Source organism: Podarcis erhardii, assembly GCF_964252035.2.
Source record: "Podarcis erhardii genome assembly, chromosome: 13".
Classification (NCBI taxonomy): domain Eukaryota; kingdom Metazoa; phylum Chordata; class Lepidosauria; order Squamata; family Lacertidae; genus Podarcis; species Podarcis erhardii.
Genome location: NC_138502.1, coordinates 50,864,488 through 50,881,453, shown reverse-complemented (window position 1 = coordinate 50,881,453; position 16,966 = coordinate 50,864,488). Strand labels below are relative to the sequence as shown.

Sequence of the window (16,966 nt, the reverse complement as noted above, 5' to 3'; positions counted from 1 at the left end):
CACAGCAACCATATGGATTGAGCTGCATGACACCTGGGTTCACAGAGTTCTTGAATTGGAAGGGACCCTGAGGATCATCTAGTCCAGAGCTTTCCAAACTGTGTGTCATGACACATTAGTGTGTCAGCTGCTCCTTCTGGGGCCAGAAAGGGCTTAGTATGTTAGGGAAACTGAATTACAGTGGTACCTCGGGTTAAGAACTTAATTTGTTCTGGAGGTCTGTTCTTAAACTGAAACTGTTCTTAAGCTGAGGTACCTCCTGGGGGCCTCCTGCTGCCGCCGCCACATCATTTCTGTTCTCATCCTGAAGCAAAGTTCTTAACCCGAGGTACTATTTCTGGGTTAGCGGAGTCTGTAACCTGAAGCGTCTGCAACCTGAATCGTCAGTAACCCGAGGTACCACTGTACAGTGGTGCCTCGCAAGATGAAAAGAATCCGTTCCGCGATTCTCTTCGTCTAGTGGTTTTTTCGTCTTGTGAAGCAAGCCCATTGACGGCTTGACGGCTTAGTGCTATTAGCGGCTTAGTGGCTTTTAGCGGCTTATCAGCTTAGCGGATAAGCAGATAAGCGGCTTAGCGGCTTAGAAAAAGGGGGGGAGGAAAAAAAAGTCGGAAAAACTCGCAAGACATTTCGTCTTGCGAAGCAAGCCCATAGGGAAATTCATTTTGCGAAGCGCCTCCAAAACGGAAAACCCTTTCGTCTAGTGGGTTTTTCGTCTTGCGAGGCATTCGTCTTGCGGGGCACCACTGTACTGTGTCGCAAAATGATGGATGTCTAAAAAGTGTGTCACCAACATGAAAAGTCTGCACAGTTCTGATCTAACCTGAGCGCCTGCAATGCAGGAATATGCAGCTGTTCCATCCAGGGATCCCTCCTGCAAGTTTGACATTGTCAACACCACACTGTATCCAACTGAGCCATCCAGGCTGATGTGTTCCTTGGGCAGATGTGTTTCTTGTATCATGCTTTACCATTGTAGATGTACACATAAAGCAAGTCTATGGGTGTGTTTTTTTAAAAAAAGTACTGTGTGAAGTGGCTTTGTACAGACTTTCTGTGGTTTCATGCTTTCTCTCACATGACACAAGATTGGCTTTGTTATGAAAATATATGTTGGTTTTGTCCAGCCTCACATGGTTCAGGCAGGCTTAATTTGAAAGTGCCTTTTGTGGGAATATTCAGGGATGCAGGAGAGAATATATTGCTTGATTATATCCATTCCTACTTGTGTTAACAAATTCTACAATTTAGCAGAGTAACATTCCCCTTTTTAAACTTGCACAGCGGATGCGTTTGCTCAGGCTCGCTAAAGCCTCTAAAATACGTTTCGTTGGCAATTTCCCCCTTAGTCCCTCATAAAAGATAGACATGACACAGTCTTCTATAAAAGTATAAAAAAGAGTTTACTCACACATTCTGTCCACAAATGGATCCCAGAAGGCAGACTTAAGTTACAAAAGTAATATACACCTGGAAACTATCCCATAAGGAGATAGCCCCTTTGTCCTCTCTTACCTGGAAGCCAAGAGAGCATCTTAGGCTAAGCAGATGTTGCTTCTTCGACGAATGTAGTCAGAGAGAGAGATGGCTGACCAGTCCTGCTCTTTTGTTACCTGGGCAGGTGAGGTCACGCCACCTCTAGTCACATGCAGAGCAAGTCTGTCCCAGCCTAGAAGAAACAGGAAATTCCGACTGGCTGGTCCAGACATCCCCTTTTATGTCCACTCTAGGGATGTTGTACTTGACTGCTCTTGTGTTTCACACCCCACACCTTTAGACACAGATTTGTTCAATTCATCTTTTTTTAAAAAACAACAACATCCCCCCTCACAAAGAAGCAAACCTGCTTTTGCAGCTTTTAAAAACAGATTCTAAATTCCTAACTTTACAACTCTCCTACTCAACCTATTTTTCCACAGCTGCAAGTGTGTGTGTGTGTGTGTGTGTGTGTGTGTGTGTGTGTGTGTGTACACATATGGAATAGGAAAGTTACTGTTGGGTGAGGGGAGGAGGGGAAAAAATAAAAGAGATTTGATCAAGATCAAATCTTGGCTTTTGATTTGATCAAGATCAAATCTTGGCAACATTGGCTTTTACATGCATATCTGACTTGTTGTTGTTGTTTAGTCGTTTAGTCGTGTCCAACTCTTCGTGACCCCATGGACCAGAGCACGCCAGGCACTCCTGTCTTCCACTGCCTCCCGCAGTTTGGTCAGACTCATGTTTGTAGCTTCGAAGACACTATCCAACCATCTCGTCCTCTGTCGTCCCCTTCTCCTTGTGCCCTCCATCTTTCCCAACACCAGGGTCTTTTCCAGGGAGTCTTCTCTTCTCATGAGGTGGCCAAAGTATTGGAGCCTCAGCTTCACGATCTGTCCTTCCAGTGAGCACTCAGGGCTGATTTCCTTCAGAATGGATAGGTGTGATCTCCTTGCAGTCCATGGGACTCTCAAGAGTCTCCTCCAGCACCAGAATTCAAAAGCATCAATTCTTCGGCGATCTGCCTTCTTTATTGTCCAGCTTTCACTTCCATACATCACTACTGGGAAAACCATAGCTTTTACTATACGGACCTTTGTTGGCAAGGTGATGACTCTACTTTTTAAGATGCTGTCTAGGTTTGTCATTGCTTTCCTCCCAAGAAGCAGGCGTCTCTTAATTTTGTGGCTGCTGTCACCATCTGCAGTGATCATGGAGCCCAAGAAAGTAAAATCTCTCACTGCCTCCATTTCTTCTCCTTCTATTTGCCAGGAGTTGATGGGACCAGTGGCCATGATCTTCGTTTTTTTGATGTTGAGTTTCAGACCATATTTTGCGCTCTCCTCTTTCACCCTCATTAAAAGGTTCTTTAATTCCTCCTCACTTTCTGCTATCAAGGTTGTGTCATCTGCATAACTGAGGTTGTTGATATTTCTTCCGGCAATCTTAATTCCGGCTTCAGATTCATCCAGCCCAGCCTTTCGCATGATGAATTCTGCATATAAGTTAAATAAGCAGGGAGACAATATACAGCCTTGTCGTACTCCTTTCCTAATTTTGAACCAATCAGTTGTTCCATATCCAGTTCTAACTGTAGCTTCTTGTCCCACATAGAGATTTCTCAGGAGACAGATGAGGTGATCAGGCACTCCCATTTCTTTAAGAGCTTGCCATAGTTTCCTGTGGTCGACACAGTCAAAGGCTTTTGCATAGTCAATGAAGCAGAAGTAGATTTCTTTCTGGAACTCTCTAGCTTTCTCCATAATCCAGCGCATGTTTGCAATTTGGTCTCTGGTTCCTCTGCCTCTTCTAAATCCAGCTTGCACTTCTGGGAGTTCTCGGTCCACATACTGCTTGAGCCTGCCTTGTAGAATTTTAAGCATAACCTTGCTAGCGTGTGGGTCATGCAAATCAGCCTTGGCCTGTCACACATAGCATTGGATTGGTGCCACTGTGTTGAACAGCATAAGATAATGAATTATCTTTAATATCTCTCCTAGATTTAATCTTCCTTAATTTTGAATACATAGGTTATGCCATCTCTGAGCAATAACATTAATGAGGTGGATATAATTCATCTCTTTGGGGCTTTTGTATACATATATAAAAAGTAAAACAAATAATTTTGTATGGGATCTGCACACTCATCAGCTACAGAAACAAACAGTAAAATATATTGGATATGAATAATAATTTCAAAAGTTCCAGTACAAGTATTGCCATGTATGGTTTTTTTTGCTCTGTTGCTTGTTTTTTTAATGTTAATAGTGAAACATGACTGAATATCTTCACAGGAAACATACTCCATTTTAAAATATGGAACAGATTCACTCTTGTGTTATTGTAGGCAATGTGCCCAACTACACTGAGCTGAACTTGGTTCACCGCCGTTAATTAATTAACTTGGATCATTGCGCAGTAGTTTGTTACAATACAAATGTGGAGAATCTTTGGCCCTCCAGACGATGCTGAACTACAAGTCCCACCATCCCTGGCTATTGGACTTGCTTGCTGGGGCTGATGGGAATTATAGTCCAGCAACATCTGGCAGACCAAAGGGTCCCAACTCTGAAGATGGGGGTGTTGTAAAGCTGAACACACAAAATCAGGACAGCAGTCGTTTTACCCCATGCTTTAATTGTTGCATTCCACTGCTTTTTCTTTACAGCAAAACCAGATACAAAAACAAAACCAGTTTGCCATCCGAACATGTATAGTTCCACATTTTAAATTCATTTAACTCATCATTATTGTTATGTACTGAAGTTCTCACCCTGGGCCAGCAGGGGGATACTGTAGATAGTTATGCAAATGAAGTATCGAAAGTGACGTTCAGTGATTGGCTAGTTACAGAAAATGGTTACTGTTGCATTCTAGTAGAGCTCTATATAAGCAGGCTGACTGAGCTCCTCAGTTCAGTTCTGTTCCAGTTTACAAATAAAGAGCTGCCTTGGAAGAATCGCTGTGTCGTCTGATATGTTCGCCCACAACTTAACAATTATTTTATTCACTTCCTGCCTCGGACCAATCACCAGCTATCAGCTGAACCTACCCTGCACGGTTGTTGTGGAGATATTGAAGGAAATATGGAACAGCTGCAAATGGGGACTTAGTGCTTGCCTTATAGCCATGAAACTTAGCTTCCTTTAACCAAAGTACAGTGGTACCTCGGGTTAAGTACTTAATTTGTTCCAGAGGTCCATACTTAACCTGAAACTGTTCTTAACCTGAAGCACCCCTTTAGCTAATGGGGCCTCCTGCTGCTGCCGCGCCGCTGGAGCACAATTTCTGTTCTCATCCTGAAGCAAAGTTCTTAAACTGAAGCACTATTTCTGGGTTAGCGGAGTCTGTAACCTGAAGCGTATATAACCTGAAGCATATGTAACCCGAGGTACCACTGTAATGCATCTTTGTAACCCAATAAATTGTTTTTGTTCCTGAGTATGTGTCAGAATAGATAATTGCTAAGCAGCAAAAAAAAATATATTTACAGCCTTTATCTGGGGAGTGAAGAAATCAGGGTGGAACAAAGCACATGGACATAACTAGTGAATAATGGAGGAATAGTCTTCCCTTGTGTAAAAAAAATATTACGAGTCAGCTGTTTAACTCATTTAAGAACTTAGTTCCATTCAAATAAAGAATTATGGACCAGTACAATGTATCAACAGAACTTAGAAATATATTGTGGAATTATAATAGGTATGATAAAGAAATAATTAAATCAAACCCATGCCCAAAAATATCCACTCAGTGGATAAGTACAGAAGGAAATTAAGATCAGGATTGGTACCGATTAACAGCAGTGAGTTTCAGCCAAGAAACAGCAGATCAAATACTGCTGCTTAGCATGCAATCCCAGAACAGTAATAATCTAATTGAACTAAGGAAATGTTTTTTAGGGGGTATTATTAAATCCTATGAACAGATAAGTAATGAAATGGTGCAGTTTCATCTCTCATTTTTCTTTTAATACTTTCAAATAAGACTACCCATTTTGTAAGGGAGCATAAACAAATTATATTATTATGAGCATGAATAGAACCATAAATATGTGCCAGGATATTTGAGGGAATATCCATAATTATGGTTGTTGTTGTTTAGTCGTTAGTTGTGTCCGACTCTTCGTGACCCCATGGACCAGAGCACTCCAGGCACTCCTGTCTTCCACTGCCTCCCGCAGTTTGGTCAGATCATGTTTGTAGCTTCGAGAACACTGTCCCACCATCTCGTCCTCTGCTGTCCCCTTCTCCTTGTGTCTTTCCCAGCATCAGGGTCTTTTCCAGGGAGTCTTCTCTTCTCATGAGGTGGCCCAAGTATTGGAGCCTCAGCTTCACGATCTGTCCTTCCAGTGAGCACTCAGGGCTGATTTCCTTCAGAATGGAGAGGTTTGATCTTCTTGCAGTCCATGGGTCTCTCAAGAGTCTCCCTCCAGCGCCAGAATGCAAAAGCATCCATTCTTCGGCGATCAGCCTTCTTTATGGTCCAGCTCTCACTTCCATACATCACTACTGGGAAAACCATGGCTTTAACTTTAATAATTATGGAATAGCCATAATATTCCAGATGAAGTTTAGAAATGGGTTTGAAAATATCACATACCACAACAAAGTCTTAATAGACTAGTTTTCCGCTGGTATCTGATACCTGCATGACTTCATCATGTACACAGCAGAGCAGAAAGCAATTCTTGGTGACATGAACACAGGAGCTCACCCTGACGTGTGGATTCGAACTGCCGACATTCCGATTGGCAAGCCCAAGAGGCTCGGTGGTTTAGACCACAGCGCCACCCGTGTCCCCATAACTATAAATATAAAACACATAACTATGATCTGATCATACAGCCACTGGCTATATTGTTTGGCTACATTCATGATACGGCCTTGCCCTTGCTTTCCAGCTACCAAGGAAAGGACCGAGGGAAACTCATGGCACATGCCACATGGTTGATAACAGAAAAGTACCATAAGCTTCCACAACTTGTGTGGTCAGCTAATCAAAGCCCACCAGTCCTATAGTGAGCCCTACTCTTCACACTCCTGCCCTATTTTTGTATACCTGTGCAGGCAACAAAAACAGAGTGATCAACCTGGTGACACAGTTCTCTGTTAGCTGGTAGTGAGTGGTGTTGTACAGCTTTCAAATTGTTACGTCTGCCATCATTTGGCAAAATTCTGAAATGCCAGCCAGCAATTCATTTTGGAGCTATAATTTCTGTCTGTGTTTTTTGGTTTCTCTTTTTTAAAAATCTTAATGGCCATTGGCATAAACATAGTGAGCATTTCTACACCATAAGCAGTTGTAATTCTTCTGCCAATGATAGAGCTTTCAAAGGTTCACCCCCCACCCCCAGATTGATGGCAACCCCAATTCTCATTACCCTCGCCAAACTACAGCTCCCAGGATTTTGGGAGAGAGGGGGGAGAGCCAGGACAGTTAAAGTGGTGCAAAACCAATATAAACATGCACCTCCAGGCACTGGCAGAGGAAGAGGGAGCGGGGGGGAGCGCACCTGGCTCCCCTACCCCCACGCTGGGCACCAGGCCCTTGCGGGTGCTGCGCCACACCCCCAGGACACACACCAGCCACGCCTACGCCTGCTCTCCGCCCCCAGTGCCGGGGCATGAAGCTCCCCCACTGCCTCCAGGGGGTGAAGTCAAACCACTGCGTTTTCAGCACTGAAGTGTCCTCCTTGGGGTGCAAGTCTGGGCAGTGTGTCTGGGGGTCCTAGGCTGCCCAGACGACAATACCCCTCTCTCAGTCTCACTTATGTGGTCCAAAGCAAAGCAGAGCAATATGTTTGGCACCAGCTTGGCTGCAGGAGTTGCCGGAAGGAGGCGTATAAGGCGCCATCCAACTGTCCTGGGGACCCCACTCTGGATTTGTGTAGGGTTTACTCCTCAGCCTTTTCTTCTCCCAAATATATCCTGCAAGGCAGCAGAGGGTTAGTATCAGAGTTTTCCTTCTCCTAGACGGGCCACCTTCTTAGGTGGACGAGTCCCACCTGTCCCTCATTTTCCTCTATGGCACATGCAGAAACCGCCTTCTTGACCATTGGACCCACTATTAATCTTGTCTGCTCAATCCGTCAGAGCCTGTCTTTGCATGCAAGGGAAGTTCCTGACTCACCAAGGGTTTGAGACCCACTGGCTACCCTTCGCCTGCCAATCGAAGTTGTTTCCCAGGTTGTGGCCACTGTGGCATGCTGAAAGCTTCTAGGAGCCACAGGTCAGAGCTGAGCACAGGGTGGGGACCAAAGGTGGACAAACTACCCCAGAAGCAGTGTGACATGTTCCCCACCAGAGGTACTACCCCTCCCCTAACACCCCATACCCTCCCAAAACTAAAAAGTTTGCTGCAATTTTGGTGCTGCTGCAATTTGTTCGTGCCAGCTGTTTTGAAAACAATTGCCTGTGTGCATAAGCAACCTCCGTCTTGAATTTTCTCAGATAGAAGAGTCACTTGATAGTGATGAATAATTCAAGCCACTCTACTACCAACCAACTTTGATAAGTATAACCCAGTGTCAGCCAGACCACTAAGGACTGATCTGGAATGTCAGCACCTAGTGGAATTCACTCGTTTTTATGCTGAAGCATTTGCTTGAACAAAACATTCCCCTGCTTGAGTTAACCAGTGTGTATGCTAGACGGAAATGCTAGACAACAAAAATTAGATTCTTGATGGAGTCCCCAGGAAGGGAGAAAAAGGGTACCAAAGCCCTTTGGATGTAGAGGGATGATAGAGCAGCAGTGAACCAAGTTAAGCCTGCAGCCTCTACGCTTGTTGGATTGCAAACAAGGGTCAGGGGGATGATTCCCCCCCCCCTTATTGTTAGCTTTAGAACATCATCTCAGGGTTGCCACCTTTTAACTTGGCAAATTATCATGCACTTCAGCAATGGAGCAAAATGAGTGGGACATAAACAGACTCAGTGGATAATGCTGAATGAAATATACCATTGATCTGACCTGCTATAAAGCAGCTTTAGAGGTTCCAGCTCCCTACTTCTTTCTCTCCGCAGAACCCTTTCTTATTTGGGTTCCCAATCAAGAGGAGACATGTGTGCTCACCCACACAGGCTTACAGTCCAGTCCCCCTTAATATCTTTGCACCAAACAGAGAAAGGTTGGGAGTGGCAGGTAGAATCATAGAATCATAGAATCATAGAGTTGGAAGAGACCACAAGGGCCATCGAGTCCAACCCCCTGCCAAGCAGGAAACACCATCAGAGCACTCCTGACATATGGTTGTCAAGCCTCTGCTTAAAGACCTCCAAAGAAGGAGACTCCACCACACTCCTTGGCAGCAAATTCCACTGTCGAACAGCTCTTACTGTCAGGAAGTTCTTCCTAATGTTTAGGTGGAATCTTCTTTCTTGTAGTTTGGATCCATTGCTCCGTGTCCGCTTCTCTGGAGCAGCAGAAAACAACCTTTCTCCCTCCTCTATGTGACATCCTTTTATATATTTGAACATGGCTATCATATCACCCCTTAACCTCCTCTTCTCCAGGCTAAACATGCCCAGCTCCCTTAGCTGTTCCTCATAAGGCATCGTTTCCAGGCCTTTGACCATTTTGGTTGCCCTCCTCTGGACACATTCCAGTTTGTCAGTGTCCTTCTTGAACTGTGGTGCCCAGAACTGGACACAGTATTCCAGGTGAGGTCTGACCAGAGCAGAATACAGTGGCACTATTACTTCCCTTGATCTAGATGCTATACTCCTATTGATGCAGCCCAGAATTGCATTGGCTTTTTTAGCTGCCGCGTCACACTGTTGGCTCATGTCAAGTTTGTGGTCAACCAAGACTCCTAGAACCTTTTCACATGTACTGCTCTCAAGCCAGGTGTCACCCTGTATTTGTGCCTCTCATTTTTTGGGCCCAAGTGCAATACTTTACATTTCTCCCTATTAAAATTCATCTTGTTTGTTTTGGCCCAGTTCTCTAATCTGTTAAGGTCGTTTTGAAGTGTGATCCTGTCCTCTGGGGTGTTAGCCACCCCTCCCACACTGGGACATGCCAAATAGGGGTTTTGAATTCAATGGTTCGGGCCCTTCTCCTGGTCTGGAGGGTGGGACCTGAAACAATGGATTCAAGTTACGAGAAACACCAGGAAGAACTTTCTGACAGTAAGAGCTTTTCAACAGTGGAACGGTCTCCCTCGGAGGTTGTGGACTCTCCATCTTTGGAGGTTTTTATGCAGAGATTGGATGCCCATGTGTCTTGGATGCTTCAGTTAAGATTCCTGCATTGCAGGAGTTTGGACTAGAGGACCCTCAGGGTCTCTTCCAATTCTACCATGCTATGATTCTATGATTCCATTAGTGGCACACACCTGTGTTCTGCTATGTGCAGTTGGAGATAATAAATAGAGGTCCTTAGACCAGTCCCCCGAATTACACAGTTTGACCCACAGTGCAAAGCTCAAACTCCCCCCACCCCCAAAAAACTTCCCAATGTGCACCTGTACACCTGTGTTTCATTTGAAAGCCCTTTCTGTCAAACCTTCATTTTTCACTGGGGTGGAGAGCTTGTTTATGATAGCGCTCCATTTTCCCCTTCCTTTGCAGGGGCTCCTTTTAAATTTGCCCTCAGTTATATGTGGTCAGAAGGCACAAATAGAAAATGTTGCAGGAGCCATAGGTTATGGTGATTATTCATTAGTATTTTGCCATACATTAAGTACCTGTCTGTGTCCTTTCCGCATTAATAGAAATCAAGCAAAGGTACAGACCCAAATCAATCCAAATCACATCTTCTTCTTTTTTTAAAAAAGCACAAGACAGAGGTTTCCATGTCAGTATCATAACTTTATTTAATGTGATGGTCTGCTACATGCCACTGGTCAGGGGGTGTACAATAAAAATTGAGAGGTTCTTAAGTCACATGCACTGTATTGGCTTTTGTTCTCCTGCAGTTGTGTGCAATACGTAATTTAAATTAGTTATAATTGCCCTGGAAGTGGGTGGTGTTGGAAAGTAAAAAGAAGCTGTTTTGAAGTTGGTTGGTTAATGATCAAGCGTTACATAAATTTTATGTCTTTGCTTAGTTAGTCTCACTGCCCTTATCCTAGGGGGTCTGCAAACTTTTTCAGCAGGGGGCCGGTCCACTGTCCCTCAGACCTTGTGGGAGGCCAGACTATATTTTGGGGGGGAAATGAACAATTTTCGCCCACCCGCAGAGGCCTAAAGATGCTTCGCTTTACCTGTCCCAGTTGTCATTCCAATAGCCACAATTGGGCTTCTCCAGCCAGCCAGGCACCATGGCGCTGGCCGGCAAAGACAGAAGCAGTAGCCCCAGCAGAGGAGCCATGGATGGAGGTAGGGGAACCGGGGCGTCGCCGGAGCTTTTACCCACCACCTGCTGCTGCCCAAGAGGCACCGCAGAGAAGAAGACGGAGCCGCCTGCCAACCCACAAGTGGCGGCCACGGCTGCTAAGTTGTGGGTGAACATATCAGATGACACAGCGATTCTTCAAACAGTTCTTGTTTATTCACAGGCCAGAACAGAACTGAGCTGAAGGGTTCAGCCAACCTGCTTATATATAGAGCTCAACTACAACGCAACAGTAACAACTTTCTGTAACTATCCAATCACTGAACGTCACTTTCAATCCCTTATTTGCATATGTGGACCTGAGTGAAAACTATCTACAGTATCCCCCTGCTGGCCCAGGGTGAGAACTTCAGTACATAACAGCGGCCACTGCAATAACCTACCTGAATGTCATGGGAGGAATGCAGGAGGGAGGCAGGCAGGCAGGCAGGCGGCAGTGGCGAAGAAAGCGTACAAGGAAGCGGCGCAGAAAAGGGGCTCGAAGAGGGAAGGAAGAGCAGACTGAGGGAGAGGGAGCAGGAGGAGAACACAGCAGCAGCTGGCATCACATGCCCCCTTCACAGCGCCGCCCTACTCAGGCAGGCAGGCAGGTGAGCGCCCAGCGTGGGAAAAGATTGCTCCATCCCTGAGGAGAAAAGTGCCGCCGTCTGAGGGAGAGAGAGGGAGAGGAAAAGAACATGCACGCTGGCGATCCACACTCTGGTGATCCACATGTCGATTCCCGGACCATCTGCAGGCCGGATTTAGAAGACAACTGGGCCTGATCTGGCCCATGGGCCTTAGTTTGCCGACCCATTCCTTATCCCCTCTCCCCATTTTGGCCCTAGTTTTAATGGTAAGTTTGCATTTCATTTATATGTTTGTTCTGTGTCTATCTTGATTAGCATTTGAGGGGGGAAGTGCATGCACGCACATGTGTGCCAGTTAGTCTTGTCAGTGCACAAGCAGCCCACATACTGTGAGTGTATAATTTCTGAAGCTTAGCACTAGCATGAGACATGCCCATAGCAGCCATGGTGCCACCCAAGGCAGAGGTGCTGGCAGTAGCAGCATCAACACTGGCCAGACTGCTCACCGCTAGTCAGACTACTCCATCCTAGTACTTACTTGTAGTGATGGGCAGCAAAAATGGCATCCCAAAAGGCTTGTGCTTTCCAGCGCCGTCACCACACATGGTGGTATGTGCCAGCTGTTGGTAATCCTCACCAAGAGGTTGAAGATTTGAGCAATATGTGAGAAAGTTTTGCAGGTGTTGCATCCCAACAATGTTCCAGCTTAAGCACACATCCTCATATTTAAGAGGAAGCAGTGTGGATTCGAGGATCACTCCAGTGGTTAGACCAGTCTTTGTCATCAAGTGTTATTCCCCAGTTTCCCTCCCAGACTTTTAAAAGGTCACTTAACTTAAATCTCCACCATCGAGGTCTAGTGATATAGTATATAATGAAGAAATTAAACCTGATTAGAGGCTGCTGAAATCATGTTTTCAAAAGCTGTGAGTGAGGGGCAGACATGCTAAACGAAATCATTAAATTTGCCACCATTGAAACCAACCAACTGGCAGTTGAATCCCCAGCTCAGAAACAGGTCTACCATTAATATATTAAAAAATCATGTAGGTGAAGGAAAAAACTTTCTAACACCACGATTGCCAGGGTTCAAGCCTTTGTTTGCTATAGAATTGTGGATGAAAATATTATGGTTGCAATGAGGAGTAATAAGTGTAATACCTCTACATATCCAACTAATAAGTAAAGAGCTACTGAAAGATTTTTCTTGCATTGGTTTTACAGTAAAACACTAATTAGGAGACCATTTACGGAAATATTTTCTATTTGCACCCATGTCTTTATTTTACTGTCTAAACTAATAAATATTAAATGATGAAGCTGGTTGGTCTCGCTGAAAGTCTGGAATCCCTCACCCACCTTTTTTCATTTGTATGTAAAGTAAGTTCATTTTCAGTATTGACTTTTCCCCATTAAAAATAAAATGGTCCAATTCTCTTTGCCAAATTTTAAATTGTTTGTTGGAGATCCATCCTGTGTGAAAAAGAAAAGTTAACTTAGGCAATGTGTTCATTTTTACAGCAGCTATATGCAGTGTTAGAGGCAGATGCAATTTCCTTCAGCAATTGAGATCAGACCTTATCATGTTCCAAACGTGTCTATCATTTGCAAGGAATAAATTATTTATGGTCCTTTCACTTTCACTTTTTTATTTTATCTTTTGAAAAAAGCAAGCTTTAGAAATTTGATGTGGTTAATTCCTACAAATTTCATGCACCTATGTGAAGAAACAAAGAATTATGACCTTCTTGGTTTCCCAGTGCAAGTCAATGGAAGGATCAAATATTTGGATTTCCAAATATTCACTGGGATTTTCTAGGCTGGAATCAGATCAGATCAGGTCTGAATTGATCCAAACTGAATTGGGGCCTGATCTGAAACACCAAATTGGGGGACAGGGGACTTACACAGCCCTAAAATTAGTATACTCCCAATTGTATCAATTGCAAAGTAGCAAACTAGAATAGGTATGGTTTATGAAAATATGGCGCAACTTCATTCTCCTATTTACCCATGCAGCCTCTCTTTAGAAAATGGTCAACTGTACTGATTTGTGAGAATAGCTCATGGAGCCCATGCAATGAGAAGGTTGTGGAGAAAAGGTAGAAACAAACACTTTTGTATCTGTTATCAAGCATTTGAGTTCAGTGTCTACCTGTACTAATTACAGATAGGTAGCCGTGTTGGTCTGCCATAGTCAAAACAAAACAAATTCCTTCCAGTAGCACCTTAAAGACCAACTAAGTCAGTTCTTGGTATGAGCTTTCGTGTGCATGCACACGAAAGCTCATACCAAGAACTGACTTAGTTGGTCTTTAAGGTGCTACTGGAAGGAATTTGTTTTGTTTTACCTGTACTAAATTAGCTTCAGCAACATGGGCTTATTTATGGGAAGAAAATTCACATGCAAAATTTTCAAGATGAGTCAGTCAATTAAAAAAAATATATCTCTAGGGTAACTAAGTATTACATGAATAAGAACTATGGGGAAAGACCTATGGAGAAATTGTCTCTGCATATGTTTCTCAGTAAAGCTGGGAAAGTGTATGTATATCCAGAGAATCCGAGTGGTCTCTGTGTGTGTGTGTGTGTTTATATCAAGACACTCAGACCTCCCTAAGGCCCAAGCTCGATCTGATGTTAATTGTGTGTAGACACAATTAATATGCATATTTTAAAATATATAATTAGCAGTTGCAGTGCCAGCCAAGCATCAAAGAGACTTCAGAGTGTGGGGAGGGAAAGCAATTATTTCCCCCACACAGCCGACCCTACAAAAATGTTCCCAAACTGCTATAGTGAGGCTTCCCTTCCAATGCAAAAAAAGAGCAGCCAGTGAGGGGTTTTCAGCAAGAAACTGGTGTGGGCTCCCTAACAGGGGACATACCTGGATGGGGGCCTTTGAGCTGCTTCCCGCCCCTCCCTGCCATCAAAAGAAAAGTAGCCAGCAATGTGAGATAAAGTTTGACCCCAGTTTTTGGTGATGGATGAGCCAACAGTGGGGCGGAGGGAGACAAAGGTAGCAAACGAGAGAGGCAGAGACACAGAGACAGCATAAGGGGGAGCAGATGTCATGAGAGATGAATGCAAGTAGATGCAGCTATAAATGCATAGAGGTAGGTACAACTATGTAGTTGCAGTAGTAGAAGCCACTACAACATCCCGATAACACAACACAGCTGCCCGTCCTCTCCTCCCCCTGTGGGGTCCTCTGCACCACACAAAGTAGCTCATGGTGGTTGGGAGAATCCCCCTGAACGGGACAGAGTGGGAGGACTGGGAAAGTCATTCCATCAGGCAAGCAGTAATGGTTGCACTGACAGAGCGATCTCCTCGCTACTTTGAATTTCAGTCCTAGATTTTTTTTCCAAAGAATGTAGGGACACTTTTTTAAAAAAGAGGGGGGGGGAAGTTATTATTATTTTTTATTTTTATTTTTTTAATTAAGAAGTACAGTGGTACCTCGGGTTAAGAACTTAATTCGTTCTGGAGGTCCGTTCTTAACCTGAAACTGTCCTTAACCTGAGGTACCACTTTAGCTAATGGGGGCTCCCGCTGCTGCTGCGCTGTGCGATTTCTGTTCTCATCCTGAAACAAAGTTCTTAACCCGAGGTACCACTGTAATGTGTTCTCTTCTGTGGTCTCCTCTGTTGTGCCGCCTTCCTCTGGGTCCCTGCCTACTCTCTTGGAGCGCTAGCCATTGTGGAGTAGACTCAGGTTGGGCCTGGGCTCGGCCACATGTCCTTGCCCTCCTGGTGTTCTCCTACCTCTCCTCCTCAGCAGTGGTGGAGGCTCCCTCTTTTTTCTCCTTCCTCTTTCTCTCTCTTCCTTCTCCTTCTCCTCTCTTCCTTCTCCCTGCATCGGCTCCAGGGTTTTTCCTGGCCCCAGAGTGCTGCTGGGCAGTCGGCCAGGTGCTCCCACTCCTGGCTCTATTTGGGTCGTGGGGGAGTCAGCAGTTCGCTCCATTGATGCACCAGGCGTCCCCGGTTCCCCCTTGGGGGATAAAATTTATTATTATTATTATTATTATTATTATTATTATTATTATTATTATTATTGGCAGCGGCAGCGGCAGTCTCAGCAGCCCAGAGCCAGCCTGGTAGTGCAGTGTTGGTTCTGGCTGGCTTCAGGTGCTGCTCACTGCTGTGGCACCCGCCATTTTGCCTCACCAGAAGTCCCCATATGATGCGCCTTGTGCCGTTGAACCAATCATGCAACATTCATTCCCTACTGATAAATCTACAGCACTTAAAATATAAATCCAGGGACATTAAATGAAATCCGGGGACATTCTGGGGACAGATTTTGTCCGGGGACAGATTTGTAAATCCAGGGACTGTCCCTGGGAAATGGGGACATCTGGAAACCATACCCTAGATGTTTAGTCAGTTGCCAAATTGTATTCATTGAGCCTAACCTAGCAAAAAGAAGAGTGTCTGTCGAAGCACTCAAGAAAGTATAACCAATAAGCCAAACTATACATAGTGCTCTGAGTGATGCAGCCCATTCGAGAGAAACTAAGCAAACGTGATATTTGTGATGTTTGGCGCAGAGTAATAATTTGTGGGTCTGTAGTTCCTTCTGCTCCTCTGCCTTCCAGGATGATTTATAAACCTTTCTACTCGCCAGTAGTTAACTGAAAGAATCCAGTTAGTTCTTGATGGTGGCAGGAGTAATTAAAAGTGTGATCAAATTCAGTGAAACAAACACGCACATACACACACCAAACAAAAAAGGTCAGTCTCTTTAATAATGTCCCCTATGTACTTTCCTAGCAGGGAGTTTTTTGCTAATCTAATACCTGTTAATTCTCTTTCTAATTAGGACTATGACTCACCAGAGGCTGTTTTATACTTAATTTGTTGGGGTTTTATTATATGGCTCAACAGCCAGCCAGCCATTGTGTTCCTCATGTGAACGTGGCTAAGATCGTTCAGGCATTACTCGCACACTGAAGCCCTTGGAGAGAACGTGCCACTACAATTTGTGAGTCACCCGTTCCTGCTCTGCCTCGGCCTTGTCATGTGTGTGCCTGTCAGGATTCATCTCCATCTCCATTACCCCTGGGGCAAAAAGTCATATTTTGTTTCTGCTCACTTGTCTGATTTTTCGCAGATCTTATTCCCATCTTCAGAACCTTAAGCAAGTGCCATCTTCTGAGGATTTAAGGTGGAAATATAAAGTGCTGCCCAAATTTATCTCAAAACATCTCTTTGTACATAGGGATTATCCTTCATTTAACAGTTCCATGTTTTTGATTCAAAACAATGGTCAACGATAACCTAAGCCAAATACATGTAACTGTAATATTTGAAAATATCTGTTTCTTTTTTTTTTCTTCAATTCATAACTGAAGCTCCTGCAATGAAGATGACTATAAGGAATCATAGGCGAATGTCCAGTTTACTTTTGAGGTGTATGTGGCAGCGGGATCAATAGTAATGCCATACTTTTCACCAACTGATGGAAAATGAGATTATGCATCAATTTTCCACTTTATTGTTGTTTTTTGTTTAGTCGTTTAGTCGTGTCCGACTCTTCGTGACCCCCTGGACCAGAGCACACCAGGCACTCCTG

The 16,966-nt window shown here is 44.3% G+C and overlaps 1 long non-coding RNA gene across 1 annotated transcript in view; it reads left to right on the top strand.

Moving 5' to 3' along the window:
- The window catches only part of LOC309327234, an 88,747-nt gene that overhangs the window by 27,767 nt on the left and 44,014 nt on the right, over nucleotides 1-16,966 (top strand). The window lies entirely within an intron of this gene.